Consider the following 17,962-nt stretch of genomic DNA (forward strand, 5'->3'; position numbering starts at 1 on the left):
TGGATATGTATTTCTTAGAGGCTGCAAAGGTGGCTGTCCCTGGAATTGTCTACTTTCCTCAGAAGTTATGAACTGTCTTCTACGAGGGAGAAAATGCAGTGAGTCATGAATATGGGATATGGATTGTGCAGAGAGGATGGGATTATAATATTTGTCTGTGGGGTGTGAGGTGAGTGTGAGTGCGAGTGTTAGCTGCTCAGATAGGATGTGATAAGGTGCTTGGAGAAAGATAAATTATTGTTGCTATAAGGTTTATAAGAAGTAGATTATAGGGTGTTGGTAAATGAGTATGTTGTATTACTCGCCGATCGTGTTGTCACAAGATAATTAAAGCTTTTGCAATACTATATTCAGTTTCAGAGGAACACAATCCTGCTATTCACTTTTTGAAACCTTCCAACCAGATTTGTTTGGTTTGATAGACTAATCAATTCCTCCCATTCAATAGATACTGCCTTTCAATTTACTCCCTCCGATTCCTTTAGCAGGACCTCAAAGAATAGGTTAAAGATCCGGAATGTGGGTGGAGGTAAAGGAATGGGTCTCCTAATGTCTCCTTACCATTTCTGTGATTGCTGACACCTCAGAAATCATTGTAGAATTCTGCCACTCTGACCTTGACAGGGTCACTTTAAGTGAAATCTATTCATTTGACAGATTGTGGATTATCTTCATGCTACCACTTGGGTTGGAAAGCTTAGATACAGAATATTGATGCTATGGCTAATTTGAAGAATCCAAGGCAAAGCCTGTTCATAAAACAGTCAGGTTACACTATGCACACCCGACTCCTTTTCTCCAAATAGGTTATTTTGGTAAAATTCCTTCCATACTTTCCTTTCTGTACCATCCTTCGGTCAATTCAGGGCTAATTACTATGAGTGAAGAATGCTGCCTGTTAATAGTTTAGAATTTATTTCTGTTCCTGCTATTTGAAACAAACAAGAACAATTGTGATATGCATACTTTAAAGTGTGATTATGACAGATGCAGTATGCACAAAAAATATAAAACTTTACATATAACTATGCTAGAGTCAGCATTGAAACAGGCACTTCTATGCACCATGCCTATGCTGACCAACAAAAACCAATCCACACTAATCCCATTTAGCTGCACTTGGTCCATAGCCTGCAATGCCCTGGCATTTTAAGCACTCATCCACATTCTGTTTAAAAGTTGTGAGCGTACCTGCCTCCACCACCTTCTCAGGCAGTGCATTCCATATTTCTACTGTCCTCTGGGTGAATACTTTTCCTCAGATCTCCTCTAAACCACTTACTCCTCACCTTAAACCTGTGCTCTCTGGCCTACACACATCTGCTATGGGGAAAAGATTCTCATGATCCACCCTGTCTATGTCTCTCATAACTTGTTTCCAGTTGATAAAAGCTTACTTCCTACTGTCACACTTTTGCCAATTTACTCCCCCCATTAAAAATTTCTATGTTCATCTTGAGAATGAAAGCTGTCTCTGTAAGTCAGTCATGATTTAAATAGGATCTCTTTATTGGTGGTACTGTCGTGCTTTAGTTTTATTTCTCTCGCATCTCATCCGTACTGCAGAGAGATTCCTACACAACAACCAAAGATATTTCGCTTCCACATTACTGTAAGTTTTCCTATTTAAGTACAAATAACAAATCAAATGCAGATTATGCAAAAGTAAGAACAGATTTTTAAAACAAGAATCAAAATTTCTTGATGTAGTGTGATCCTATTAACCCTTGCCCAATAACTTTTGACCTGAAGAGAATACCTGTTTTAGTAATCAGGCAGGGCCTTTAGAAAAGACTTATTCAACTCTTTCGTTATTACAACATACAGCTTACTATTGTAAATTTAACATTTTTCCATGGATCCTTTTCATTAGTAACACATGATGATTTGATGTTTTCATTACTTACAGCATCAAAATGTGGGGTACAGTAGAAGTTAATTAATACTGGAGCATATTAAACTGAATGTAGCTTCATCACCTGGCTTCCATAAGTCACCCAAAATGCTTTCTGAAAAGCATTTTCAAGTTTCTTTCTTCAGGTGAAATTTCTAATATTCAAAGTAATCAATTTAATCAAAATGAAATACATGCATATTTCAGGCAAACATAATTGCATTTATCCTCTGTACTGTTTCTGGTGTCTTTTTCTTTCAAAGTCTCACTTGTCAGTCCTCCCCAAACACCTGAGTTTGCATATTATACTGAGAATTGTAACTCATAGAGTCATAGAGATGTTCAGCACGGAAACAGACCCTTCAGTCCAACTCGTCCATGCCGACCAGATATCCCAACCTAATCTAATCTCACTTGCCACCACCCAGCCCATATCCCTCCAAACCCTTCCTATTCATATACCCATCCAGATGCATTTTAGATGTTCCAATTGGACCACCCTCCACCACATCATCTAGCAGCTCATTCCAAAAAATGCACCACCCTCTCTGTGAAAAAGTTGCCCCTTAGCTCTCTTTTATATCTTTCACCTCTCACTCTAAACCTATGCCCTCTAGTACTGGACTCCCCACCCCAGGAAAGAGACCTTGTCTCTTTACCCTATCCATGCCCCTCATGATTTTGTAAACCTCTATAAGGTCACTCCTCAGCATCCAATGCTCCAGGGAAAACACCCCCAGCCTTTTCAACTTCTCCCTATAGCTCAAATCTTCTAACCCAGAAAGATCCTTGTAAATCTTTTCTGAACCCTTTCAAGTTTCACAACATCCTTCCAATAGGGAGGAGACCAGAACTGCACACAACATTCCACAAGTGGCCTAACCAACGTTCTGTACAGCCACAACATGACCTCCCACTCCTATATTCAATGGTCTGTCCAATAAAGGAAAGCATGCCAAATGCCTTCTTCACTGTCCTACCTACCTGTGACTCTACTTTCAAGGAGCTATGAACCTGCACTCCAAGGTCTCTTTGTTCAGCAACACTCCCTAGAACCTTACCATTAAGTGTATACGTCTTGCTAAGATTGGCTTTCCCAAAATGCAACACCTCACATTTATTTAAATTAATTTCCATCTGCCACTCCTCAGCCCACTGGCCCATCTGATCAAGATCCCATTGTAATCTGACGTAACCTTCTTCGTTGTCCACTAAACCTCCAATTTCAGTGTCATCTGCAAACTTACTAACTATACCTCCTATGTTTGCATCCAAATCATTTATAGAAATGACAAAAAGTAATGGACCCAGCGCCGATCCTTGTGGCACTGCACTGGTCATAGGCCTCTAGTATGAAAAACAATGCTCCACCATCACTCTCTGCCTTATACCTTTGAGCCAGTTTAGTTTCCAAATGGCTTGTTCTCCCTGTATTCCATGAGATCTAGCTTTGTTAACCAGTCTCCCATAGGGAATCTTGTCAAACGCCTTACTGAAGTCCATATAGGTCACCTCCACTGCTCTGCTCTCATCAATCCTCTTTGTTACTTCTTCAAAAAACTTAATCAAGTTCGTGAGACATGATTTCCCATTCACAAACCCATGTTGACTATTCATAAACAGTCCTTGCCTTTCCAAATATGTGTAAATCCCGTCCCTCAGGATTCCCTCCAACGACTTGCCCACCACCAACATCAAGCTCACTGGTCTATAGTTCCCTGGCTTGTCCTTACCACATTTCTTAAACAATGGCACCAATTTAGCCAACCTCCAGTCTTCTGGCACCTCACCTGTGACAATGGATGATACAAATATCCCAACAAGGGGCCCAGCAATCACCTCCTTAGCTTCCCACAGAATTCTAGGGTACACCTGATCAGGTCCTGGGAATTTATCCACCTTTATGTGTTTCAAGACATCCAGCATTTCCTCCTCTGAAATATGGACACTTTTCAAGATGTCACCATCTATCTCCCTGCATTCTATATCTTCCATTTCCTTCTCCACAGTAAACACTGATGCAAAGTACTTGTTTAGTATACTCCTGTCTTCTGTGACTCCACACAAAGGCCACCTTGCTGATCTTTGAGGGGCCCTATTTTCTCCCTAGTTACCCTTTTGTCCCTAGTGTATATGTAAAACCCCTTTAGATTCTCCAAAACACTATTTGCCAAAGCTATCTCATGTCCCCTTTTTGTCTTTCTGATTTCCTTCTGAAGTAAACTCCCACTGTCTTTATACTCTTCTAAGGATTCTCTCGATCTATCCTGTCTATACTCGAATATGGTTTCTTCTTTTTCTTAACCAAAACCTCCGAACCTTAACCAAATTGAGCATTCCCAAACAGCATTCCCTACACCTACCAGCCTTTCCTTTCACTCTTACAAGAATATACTGTCTCTGGACTCTCATTATCTCATTTCCGAAAGCTTCCCATTTTCCAGCCATTCATTTACTTGCAAACACTGCCCCCAGTCAGCTTTTGAAAGTTCATGCTTAATACCATCAAAATTTGCGTTCCTTCAACTTAGAACTTCAACTTTTAGATCTGGTCTATCCTTTTCCATCACTATTTTAAAACGAATAGAATTATGGTCGCTGGCCCCAAAGTACTCCCACACTGACACCTCAGTCACCTGCCCGGTCTTATTTCCCAAGAGTAGGTCAAGTTTTGCACCTTCTCTAGTAGCTACATCCACATACTGAATCAGAATATTGTCTTGTACATTCTTAACAAATTCCTCTCCATCTAAACCCTTAACACTATGGCAGTCCCAGTCTATGTTTGGAAAGTTAAAATCCCCTACCATAACCACCTTATTTTTCTTACAGATAACTGAAATCCTCTTACAAATTTGTTTCTCACTATTAGGGGCTGACTATTAAGGGGTCTTTAATACAATCCCAACAAGGTGATCATCCTTTCTTATTTCTCAGGTCCATCCATGGATGGAACTAGATGTATTTCTGGGAATATCCTCCCTCAGTACAGTTGTAACGGTATCCTTTTTAAAAAACACCACTCCTCCTCCTCTCTCGCCTCCCTTTCTGTCTTTCCTGCAGCATTTGTACCCTGCAACATTAAGCTGCCAGTCCTGTCCATCCCCGAGCCACATCCCTGTAATTGCTATGATATCTCAGTCCCATGTTCTTAACCATGCCCTGAGTTCATCTGCCTTCCCTGTTAGGCCCCTTGCATTGAAATAAGTGCTATTTAATTTATCAGTCCTACTTTGTTCTCTGCTTTGTCCCTGGCTGCCCTTACTACCTGACTTGCTTCTTTTCTCAGCTGTACCAGTCTCACTATCCTCACTATCTCTTTCCTCACTATCTCCCTGGACCCCTCCCACCTTGCTAGTTTAAATCAACCTGAGCAGCTCTAGCAAATTTCCCTGCAAGTATATTAGTCCCCTTCCAATTCAGGTGCAATCCATCCTTCTTGTACAGGTCACTTCTACCCCAGAAGAGATTCCAATGATCCAAAAATGTGAATCCTTCTGCCATACACCAGGCCCTCAGCCTGCATTCATCTACTCTCTTCTCCTATTCCTACCCTCACTAGCTTGTTGCACCGGGAGTAATTCAGATATTCTTACTCTCAAATTCTTGCCAAACTTTCTATATTCTCCCTTCAGATTCGCATCCTTTTCACTTCCTCTGTTATTGTTCCCTGGATGCTGCCTGACCTGCTGCGCTTTTCCAGCAACACATTTCCAGCTCTGATCTCCAGCATCTGCAGACCTTACTTTCTCCTCTGTTATTGATACCAATGTGTACAATGACCACTTGCTGGCCCCTCTCCCCTTTGAGGACATCCTGTACCCTCTCTGAGACATCCTTCATCCTGGCACCAGGGAGGCAACACACCATTCTGATTTTTCACTGCTGGGCGCAGAAACTTTTGTCTATGTCTTTGACTAGAGAGTCCCCTAACACAATCGATCTCTTGGAACATGACATACCCCTCATTGCATTACAGCCTGTCTCGATACCAGAAACTTGGCTGTCGGTGATACACTCCCCTGAGAATCGATCACCCCCTACATTTTCTAAAACAGTATATTTGTTTGAAATGAGGATAGCCACAGAAGACTTTTGCACTACCTGCCTACCTCTCCTATCTTTCCTGGAGTTAACCCATCTATGTGACTGTATCTGCAACTTTTCTCCCTTCCTATAACTGCCATCCATCACACCCCCAGCTCCTGTAAATTCCTAATTGCCTCTAACTGTCACTCCAACTGATCCATTCGATCTGATAGGATTCACAACCAACGGCATTTGTTGCAGATATAATCCTCAGTAACACACTAAACCCTCCCTAAACTCTCACAGCCAACATGAAGAGCATATTACTCTACTAAAGGCCATTTTTGCTTCTTTCAATCCACAGACCCAGAAAATAGCACCGTCTCATTCCTCTACAAAATACTGCTCCAGGCTAACTTAATACTAATGACTTCAGAGACATATCTCAATAAAGAACCCACTTTACTCACTACTGTAGATCTACAGCAAGGCTATACTTAAAACTATTCAATCTTCGAGCTGAATTTGGATTTCTCAGTCTAAGCATGTGCAATGTATCTGATTTCTCAGGATGTATCAGGACTGTTTGGTCAGCTGTGCTTACAGGATACTTTTCCTTATGTCCTAACACTTGTTTTAAATAACCTAAAAATAAGAGGACAAATTTCAAAAAACCCAAATGAGGTACCATTTTACTGAGCTTGGTTTTTAAAGTGCTTGCATATGGGAGGAGCAGAATTTGGATTATGAACAATTTATAGTTTATGTTTTCTATAAACTTTAAGGTTATCTTAAGCTTAAGACAATGAGAAAGAATGTTGAGAAAGTATTTTTAAAAACTGCCTCACCACCATCAACGCAAGTTGAATTTTGATTCCAATTAATTATCGCAGCATGTTTTGTTACCAGAAGCAGTCGATTAGTTACATGTGTGAGGGATTCAAATTTCCAATTCTTTTGAAAGAGGTAAGGAAAAGGACACAAGACACAAAGGATTAAATAAAGAGTTTTACTCAGAAAGAAACAAGGAAGGAATTAAACTAGTTGAGAATGAGGAGTCCTCTGGCTTGTTGGTCCATCCTTGGGGAAAGCCTGAGAATGGGGAAGAGAAAATGAAATATTTAAGCCTAAAGAGGCTGAAAATGAAGAAGTGGAAGTGGAGAGTACAGGGTTCAAATTAATCATTCAAAGAGAAGGAGGTAGGGATGTGAGTGGAAAGGTATTGGGAAAATAGTGGGCCAGTGAGGCAATAGGGCACAGTACGGGAGTGGGAGTTGATGAATGGTTGAAGCAAGCGTCACAGGGAAAGGCTGTAAGGAAAGAATTGCTGAGGGCAGTGCTCATCCCATAAACCATATCCAAGTATCAAAGCAGAATATTGTGGATCTTGGAAATTTGTGATAAAAACAGAAAATGTAGGAGGGGCTCAACAGGTAAGACAGAACCTCTCCAGACAAAAAAAAAGTGCTAATATTTTAGGTATGTGATGTTTAATCAGAAAAGTTAAAAATGTATAGGTTTTGAGCAAAGAAAGGGGTGAGATTGAGAAAAACCCAGAAGGAATGGTGATGGGATATAATACAGAATTGATTATATGACACAAGATTTCCTGCTGCAAAGCAAAAGGCAGTGGTATTTGGACGAGTAAAGAAGTAAAAGAAATGTGCAGATGGTGTGCAAATGGAAGGAATGAAGCCAACTGAACACAAAATAAATGGGTTAAGAAACAAACAAATGATTAAAATAACAACAAGACACATAAATTCTGTGCCTATTTTGTTTTTATCTCAAGCTATTGAACTCATGTTGAGTCCATAAAGCTGCAAAGTGCCCAGCAGAAAGATGATGTACCTCAAACTTAAGGTGAGTTTCACTGGAACACTGTCGACTAAGAACAGAAAAGTATAAGTGAGAGCCAGGTGGAGAATTAAAGTAGCAAGTGGCAGGTTGCTCAGGGTTATAATTGTGGACTGAAAGTTTATGCTTTGCAAAGCAGTCATCCATAATATCTTTGGTATCCACAGCGTAGAGGACATCACATCATTGGTACAGAAACAAAATTCAAAATTTAAAGAAATAAAACTAAATTTATACATTCACTTTAAAGGGGTGTTTTAGAAGCTCGGAAAGTGAGAATGTAGGACATAAAAGGGCCCATCCCACTCCAAACGCAATTTGGCTCCATTCTCTCTGATGCCTCCTATCTGTTTAAAAAAAGGCAGTGGGGGAATGGAAAATGTTTTGGGCAATAAAAACAAAGGGACAGAGAAAAGCAAAGATCAGGTAAACAACTAAGACTTGTGAAAATTGTAAGATCTGTTTGTGTTTCTGTGTGGGTGAAGTCAACACATATAGAGGTAATGAACTCTAGCCCCATTCCAGAGATTTAAGCATGTCATCTACATTGGTACTAACAGTTTACTAGAGAGGGAATGTTGAACTTTTGGATGAAATGTTAAGCTGCGGGATTGTCTACTCTCGTAAGAAAGATTTTATGGCACTTGTCAACAATCACAAAACTTCTCCCTGTGTCATCGCAAACATTTATTCAACAATAAAGACTAACATAAAGATTACGCTACATGTATTGCCATGTCCAAATTATCTGTTGCATATCTCTAACTGACAACAGTGGTTGCAACAGAATGTGCATTTATTACAAACACCTTAGTGTCAGAATACACAAGTGTAGAGGGATAAGTTTGCAAAAAAGAAAGACATCTAAAAAACAGAATTATTGGGAGATGCGACCAAGATTTTGATTAATGGAGTCAGTTTTAAGAAGGATACTAGTAAAGAGAGATGGACAGACAGAGGGCTTAAGGAAGGATTTATATTTCAAAACTACTTTGTTGAGGAGTTTTGCAATGACATCATGACTTCAGTCCTTTCCTTCCAAAGGCAAGGTTAATAACCAAGGTCTTTTCCCTTGGGTAGGGCAGTCCAAAACTAGAAGGCATAGGTTTAAGGTGAGACAGGGTGGTGCATATATAGAATGAGCTGCCAGAGGAAGTGATAAAGATGAATATAATTACAACATTTAAAAGATATTTGGACAGATACATTCATAGAAAAGATTTAGAGGGATATGAGGAAAACACAGACAAATGCACGAGTACAGTTTGGGACACCTGGTCAGCATAGATGAGTTGGACCAAAAGGTCCGTTTCTGTGTTGTATGACTGTATGGCTATGACTCTGAATTGACCTTTTTGTTATGCTTTTGGTCCCTTTCCTAATGTCCTTATTCGTATTCACCTGTAAAGCTCAATGAGCCTGTTTATAACTTTAGAAAAGCTGCTCAACTCTAAAATATTGCTAGTAAATCATAAATAACTAATCTTTTCCGAAGAAATAAAACATTTCAATTTTTCTTTCAGTTCCCTACAGGTGGAGCTAATGTTCTTTTGAATGGCTTCTCGTGAGAGACTCCAGGGATTGCAAGGTTAAAAGAAAACACTCTAAATATGACTCTGAATATAAGGATGTGGAACAATGTTTTCCAGTAATCTTTACACAGCTTAAACCATATCACATACGGGAATAATTAAAGCAACTTACACAGAGGCATCTAGTTTCACAAGTTTGCACTGCACTAGAAGCGGTTTTGTACTTCTTGGCCTGATTTTCTTTTTCCACTTCCTTTGCTGATTTCAAAGACTTAATTCCTACAAGAATAATAGGCAAATATTATTTTTTAAGGAAAGGGTAGTGAACTGTGAAAAAGTGCCTTGTTCGCATATCTTCGTGTGAATCTATATTATAAAATGCTAATGTCCACATAAAGGTAGTTTTGAGTTGATTTAATGTATGGCACAAAACTAAGTATAATCACCAATACTGTAATGTAATTTGTAAATTGATTTTCTACCTGCAAAATTAAGTAGTTGGCCAACAATATAGTGCGTGAATGCATTGATACCTTATTTGATGATTTCACATTACTTTATTTTCCACTTTTGATTTTTCAATCATGATCAACAGCACCAATGTGTACTCATATACTGACTTTCAAGATGTAAACCATCCAAAGGCACTTCCCAAAGAGTAGACAGAACAGGATTTGGAAAGTATGGGAAGTTTGCTTGAAAAGATGGCTTTTGAGGATGCATTTGACATTGGAGATAGATGCAGAAAAAAATGCCAGAATGCAGAGCACTGAGGGTAATGCATGCCGGGCTGTTAAAAGGTGTAGGTTTCAGATAAGATACTTTCCAAAAATACTTGAAAAGCAAATCAGAACAGCATTGGCTAAGGCTTAAACATAGTGACCTAAGTTTTCTGGTCATGATGCAAATAGAGATATTGGTTGTCATCATTATTGTGTCTGTAAAGACTCTTACGGAATTTTACTGATGCACTATAGAAAGCATTCTATCCAAATGCATCATGGCTTGGTATGGCAGCTGCTCTGCCCAAGACCATAAGAAATGAGAGAAAATTGTGAACACAGCCCAGTCCATCACACCAGCCAACCTTCCATCCACTGACTCCATCTATACTTCTCACTGCCTTTGGAAAGCAGCTCACATAATCAAAGACCCCTCTCACCCTGATTATAATCTCTTCCAACCTCTTCCATTAGGCAGAAGATAAAAAAGCTTAAACACACATACCAACAGATTCAAGAACAGCTACTTTCCCGCTGTTATTAGACTTCTGAATGGGCCTCTCAAATTTTAAATTTAACGTTGATCTCACACTTTGAGCACCTTCTCTGTATTCCTCACTGTATTCTTACCCTTATGCACTGTGTATGGTATATTCTGCTGGTACTGCACGCAAAACAAAACCTTTCACTGTACCTAGGTACATGTGACAATAATAAATCAAATCAGAAAGATTTGAAATCTTGATGCAGCTTGTCTGCCTGCTTTTTATTTTAAGAGTAGGAGGTCGTTTGGCATGTCCTTTAAGAAGAGGACAAAAATAATTGAGATTACTTTAAAACAATTCAGAATACTGATTTGATGGTAATAGATGGACCGAACCATTTCAGAGAAATCTATTTTTTAACTTGTAGATGACATTTTATTTTTCTCTCTATTGCTGCAATCAGTTTTATATATTGAAAAGTATTTATTATAATTAAGAAGGCAAGCGACATGCTGGACTTTACTGCAAGGGAATAGGTGTTCAAGAATAAGGAAGGCTTACTACAATTCTACAGGGTTTTGATGAGACCACACCTGGAGTGCTATGTGCAGTTTGGACTCCATTGTTAAGGAAGGATGTACTTGCAACAGTAGTGTCCTTATCTCTGCTCCAGAAGATCTTGGCTCAGATTTGACCTGCTGTGGGTGTATGTTATAAAATATCTGAGTAAGTTGGTTTAAAAATAACTACAATATATAGAGTAATCTTCAAGACTTTAACTGTTACTTAGAACTAAAGTACATTCTTCACTGAACAGAAAGGTACTGATCTGAAAGTTATTTTCAAGATTGATGAAGTTGACAGCAAAGAAAAAGATAGATTCAAATTGACATCCTAAAATTATTCTGTAACCTGTGGAAGCTAAAGAGAGTATATCATATAACAATTGGTGCACATGCCACGCTAATTTGCTTATTCATACCGCAAAAAGGCTTGCACCCACTTTTAGAAAGGCTGAAACGTGAGATTCCAAGGTTACAAAAGTAACCAAACTGATGGATTGGTGTCTGGAATGGTACCAGTTCCAAAGCTGAAATTCAATAAGCATTTGTGTAGGCCTTGCTTAACTAAATAAAACCTTACAGTGAAAAGTCTGTTCTGGAAAATCCGTGGATGAAAGTTTGATGAAACTTAAAGAACAGCAATTTCCACTTAAGTCTGCTATTAGAGGACTTTGTCCATTATAATTGGGTGAAGAATCAAAACTATTTAATATTTCTTACATCATTTGAATGGTGTTGCTTTAACCACTTATCTTTGCCATCACTCTGTACCTTACATATTTCAAAGGACAATGACAAATATATTGGAGAGATTGGAAGGTGTATTTCTGTCACACGTGTGATATTCTACTTCAAAGTTGAACTGTAATTGAAAATGATGAAAGGGTAAAAGCAGTTCCAAACATTTTGTGGGAAGCTGAACAAAGATTGAACAAGAGAAGTGAGTTCTCAAAATATACTAATAGGTTCTTGGGACATATTAGGCAAGCAACAGGCATAACAGCAGACCTACAGAGGACTAACAGCAGAATCTCCCTAGCCCTAACAATGTGGGCAATGGCAACCAGTTGGCAGAAGTGAGGTTCTCAGAATTAGGAAAGAAGTCCAGTTTTGCAACTACGTTTTCAATGGCAAGTCGGGAATCTTACTTGTGAGCAGCGAGAGACCTAACCGTATGCATTTGTGTGACATTAGTTGGTAGCCGCACTGCATTGATATCCACTTTCCTATTCTCCCATGTGTCAGAGGGAAACTAGACGGTGACCGTTCCTGACATGAAAGTCAGAGTGATGCCTAGCAACTCTAGCTTGTCGTTTGCTCCTCCAGGCCTCCATATGGACAACAGTCAACAAGATCTCTGGGCATACTTTTTTGACAACACACATTCTCCATCCATGGAGGTTGGCACATTACATGACCATGACACATCTCCGATTCACTTACAATAACGTTCTGCTCGGCAATGCCTCACTTTACCGACTCAATTCCTTGTAATGCTGCTGCCAGGACACTTTGCACTCTGGTAACAGGACCCATCTTATGGATTCAACCAGGATACATTTCAGGCCTCCTCACTTGCTCTCTTAGCATTTGAACATACTTAGATCTCTCAGCATCTCTGCCTTGCCTTGCCGTTTGCACATTGCCCCCTCATCTAGAGCTCATAGGCTCACAGTACCTTCTCTCTTGCCTTGCTTTTTAACATAGACACAAAGCCAGGCAGCTAGTCATCATTTTTAGCAATAATCAGTCACTGGGTGGACATTTTGCAATATGGCATCACACATCACACAATCTCACACCTACACCACGTGCTAGTAACGTATATGGTAAATTTGACCAAATGGCCATGTCTCAAAATCTAATGGGAGTAGTCCTCAGTCAAGCCAAGGATGACAGGGGATCAGTCAGGGGATCCTCACACTACATTTCAAGGGCTGCATCTGATATCATTAAGGGGCTGGGCATGATCTGACAGCCACATGGGGTGGTCAGGATCAGTTGGTCCCTATCTCTGCAATCCAGAAAGTGTGCTGTGGTCAATCCTGTACTTTTAGTTTAACCAAGTTGGCAAGTTGCGGTACGTTAGTTGGGGAACTGCACAGATATCAATCAGGGATCTGTTCATTCATTGTTGGGGCTGTCTCTCAAAGTCTGCCAGTGAGGTAGGACATGGTCAGTCCTAGGAATCTGTCCAATGGAATCAAAGGAATTTATCAGGGGCCAATACTGTGGTCGGAAATCTGGGGAACTCAATTGTGGAGATTAGAGCAACATGCTGGGATGTAGAGGGGCAAATCTTGTGGAAGATGGTAACTAAATATATAACAGGACAAAATGATAAAGCATAGGAGAGAAAGGATTAGTGTGGGAGACAGCAGGGTTATTGATGGTCAGCACCACCCTGCTTTAATGAGGGAACAGTGCGATGCCATGTCTGGCATGACTATGCAGAATGCCTGGGGCTCAGGTGATAAAGTGGGGAGATAAACAGTTAAATAAATGGCTTGGCTGGATATGTGAAAAATGTGAAAGTTAATAGGGTTGATGGGAGGGCAAATGTTAGAAATTGATGTCCCTATAAAACTGAGTTTCTCTTGTATTTCCTGTGTAGCATGTGATTTCCCTTACTGTTACAGCAGTGACTAGGCTTACTTTACTATTTATTTAAACTTAATTACTAGGATCACCAAGGTCACGATGTTAAAGAACTCTATGCACTACATGTACCTAATTATCAATGCAGCTTCTGAGATACTGTGCCATTTTGGTCTTAAAAGAGTGACAACTAGCCTTCAGGTGAAGTTAGGCAAGGGGACAATGATCATTCTGACATTGTGAGTAGTTGCCCAACGGTCATTGTGTTCCTGGTTTCAAATGGGAGATTGGTCAGTTTGGCAAGTCATGGTATGTCAGTCAGGGAACTGCACAGACACCAATCAGGAGTCTATAGAACATAGAACATTACAGCGCAGTACAGGCCCTTCGGCCCTCGATGTTGCGCCGCCCTGTCATACCAATCTGAAGCCCATCTAACCTACACTATTCCATGTACGTCCATATGCTTGTCCAATTACGACTTAAATGTACTTAAAGTTGGCGAATCTACCACCATTGCAGGCAAAGCATTCCATACCCTTACTACTCTCTGAGTAAAGAAACTACCTCTGACATCTGTCCTATATCTATCACCCCTCAATTTAAAGCTATGCCTCCTCGAACAGAGTCTATTCATTCATCAGTTTGTCTCTCAAAGTCTTTTTGGGGTGTGCCACTGTCAGTCCTGGGAGTCTGTCCAGTGATTACTAGTCCATGAAAATAGGCCTTATCTGTCAAATTCTCAGGGTCAGAGGACAGTTCTCATCAGGCTGTGATTATAGATGTCTGTTCTCATCAGCAAGTTGTCTTCTTCAGTAGGAAGATGAACGGGAAAAGATTGAGGGAAGACCCAGGAAAAGGTATACCAGCTCGAGAGCAGATTACTGCTTTTGCAACTTTAATGAGATTGACACACTCAATACCAAATGAATGTTCATTTTCTGGTAAAGGTGAACTATTCAATTGTCAGTGATTGTTTACTCCTCTTGGTCTAATTAACTAATGTATCATATTTAAACTACTGATTAACTTTGTAAATTATCTGAAAACTGCTGAAATGGTCAACTGCCTATATGTAGGAAATTGTGGTCTTGAACCCCCAAAATCTAACTGTGTTAGAAGTGGGATGCACTGGAGTTGAGGTAAAGTTGAATTGCAGTTTGAGAAACTGAGAAGCAGTATTCTAAGATTATAATTAATTGGATGTTGAGTAATTTTTAGGTGAAGCAGGAAGTTACAATGGCATTGGAATATTCTAGAATTCCACTGATAGACAGTTTGACAGAGAAGAAGAGAGCATTAGAAGGGGAAGCTATACTGGAAATTTGTAGAAGTATGTGATGGAAAATACGAATGAGACATTAATAGACTTTCTAAGGAGGTTCTGAAAGGTGCAATTGAATTAGAAGCAGTCAGGAATAAGTTACTCTACATCAAAAAGGAAAGATTCTACAAACTCTGGCTAGTTATTTTATGAGAAAAAAATGATTTTTGTTAAGAAAGAGCAAACACGCAGAATTTTACACTGTTGGAACCACACACTAATGTTTAATGTCTGTTTTGAAGATATTGCAGAAATGTTTTTCTTAATAAGGTTTCTCCAGATCTCCTGAATCAGATAGAATGGCAGTTAATGGGATGGCCAACTGAGAATAAAAGATAGTGAAGGGAAAATGGCATAAAAGTGAATCAAACTAACTGATTTTAGGTGTAGTTAAGTGGATTACATCAGGTAAAAGAAAATTGTTGATAAAACAAATTCATTGACAGCTTTCTTTTGGAGATATGTTTGTCCTTGCCCATGAACCACTTCTTAAGAGAACTGAATTGAATGTTCAATCTGCAATATGTTGACTGTTATTGAAACATCGAGGAGAAAGTGAGGACTGCAGATGCTGGAGATCAGAGCCTCATAACCTCATAAAAAGAACATCTATAAGATCCAATCTTTCCTGTGACTCTACATTAAAGTCAAACTCCTGACAATTAGTCCTATAGGAAAAGAAACATTTTCCAATCATAATGTTGCCCTTTTACACTGTTCCTAGGTTAAACTGCAACTGTGGTTTTAAATTTAAAGATATTCAAATAACTTGTATTGAGACATCAAAATCAATATAACTGGAATGATTGTTGGCAAGTGTTTATTGCTTGCGTGCTTCGTGCTAACAACTTTTCAGTACATTTTTCTCAAAAATATATTTTACAGCTCAAAACTGAGCACTTCACAGTAAAATACAACTTTTCTCCACTGAGTAAGTTTACATTCTATGCAATATGATTGAGTGAGATAAGGCTGGAAGTAAAAAACAAACATTGCTGGAGAAACTCAGCAACAACCATAGAGAGAAAGTCGAGTTAACAGTTTGTGTCCTGTGATCCTTCATCAGAACTAACTGTAGCTAGGAGAAGGTGACATGTATGCTGAAAATGTGGAGGGGAGTGGTAAAGGAGTGAGAGGACAAACAGGCAAACAAAGGGATGGATAATGGTAAGCCAATGAAGGAGAAAAACTGATAATGGGGACCAGAAGTTGATTAGGTTCCTCAGTAGAAATAGTGGCTGAATTATTACTATAGAAATTACTTGCAAGGTCAGATCATTGATGTCATTCCCAGCTTTGGCAAATTCGATCGCACCAAATTATTTTTTAATTTCTATGATCATCTATTGGCAAAACTTCTTAATAACAATTATTTAGCAGACAGGGAAATGAATGTTTCTTGAAAGGTTAAGCTGAGTTAAGTTGAGTGCTTAGTAAATTTATATTTCGTAAAACGTTTAATTAAATGGGAATTTTTGAGACTTTTTCCATGATTTTCATGGTTTATCAAGTAATTAATTATTTGTAGATATCAAGGTTCCTTCCCAGTTCTGAGATAATGATCAGATGACTTTTTTTTTGTTTTGCTTATATTAGTTGAGGAATAAACATGGGCAAGATCAAGGAGAATTCTCCTGTACTCAGAAATGTCACAAAATCTTTATGTCTGGATTTTCAGATTTACTTTGCTTAAGAGGGCAGCTCTCCTATTTAATTCAGAAGTCTTTCCGCCAGAGCATTAGGCTCAAACGAAAATTGCCAACCTTTTAAGTTCTAAACCTCTAAAATTTAGCAGCGAATATTGCATCGGTAACAGTTGTGTGTCATTCACACACTTGCTAAGAGCTGACTTGTAACTCACATTTTGGATTAGTGGTGCTGGAAGAGCACAGCAATTCAAGCCTGAACTGTTGTGCTCTTCCAGCACCACTAATCCAAAATCTGGTTTTTAGCATCTGCAGTCATTGTTTTTACCTTGTAACTCACATAAACTAATTTCATTTAGGATGGTTATAGCCAAAGAAGAAAGAATATTTTTAACTTAAATCTTTAGTCAAAATCTGGTTGGATAGTGCATTAATAAAATCACAAAATGATCTTTGTCTTTTAATTAAAATATGTTTTTGAATGATTACAGGAACAATTGGCAATTATAATTTTCTTCTCTCAATGTCCAGGCAATTGAGATTATTTTAAAATGAGTAATCTAATCAGAGTTCCTGGTTAATGTTGTATAAATATGAAATTGAAGTCATTAAAGTAAATTAATTTACCAATTTGTGACTGATTGTCATGCACTGAGAGGAATGCAAATGTTCACACTGAGTGCAGATAACTGTATCTATGCAATTTAGTCTTGTTCCTTACAAACAAACAATTTGATAGAAAGAAACCACCATAATACAATGGTGTAAATGCAGCTTTTGTATTCTGTACTTAAGACTTTTTAAAGTGTGGACTTAAAGGGTTGACATTAACCTGATATTGCTGCATGAAACATAATTTTGCAGGCAATATAAATGCATTTAATTGAGATGAATATATTATTAATTAGGCTAAAACTGAATGAAGTTTGGTAATTCAATAATATTTTAAAGTTGGAAAAATAACTTTGGCACTCAGACAGTTGCACTGAACTCGAATGTGTCATAAAATTCAACAGAGGAACAATCGTCCTGTTTGAACTTTCTAAAATGGCTGAGGCATTTTAAAATAAAGTTGAGTAGGTTTGATGCATGCTCAAACCTAAAATATTCAGAGGCTATTATTCAATTTTATTTTAGCATTTAACATCTACTAGCAACTTGGAGTAGTTTTTTTAGAAGGAATTACTTTGTGTTATTTTAAAAGTTGAATAATAATTATTATTTGAGGATTTGCAGATTATTTAACAATTTTAACCATTAAAAAGAATTTTCCTCAAAATGACAACTCTCATCTGTCAAGAACATTTTTCTT

This window comes from Chiloscyllium plagiosum, chromosome 19 (assembly GCF_004010195.1).
Source record: "Chiloscyllium plagiosum isolate BGI_BamShark_2017 chromosome 19, ASM401019v2, whole genome shotgun sequence".
Lineage (NCBI taxonomy): Eukaryota > Metazoa > Chordata > Chondrichthyes > Orectolobiformes > Hemiscylliidae > Chiloscyllium > Chiloscyllium plagiosum.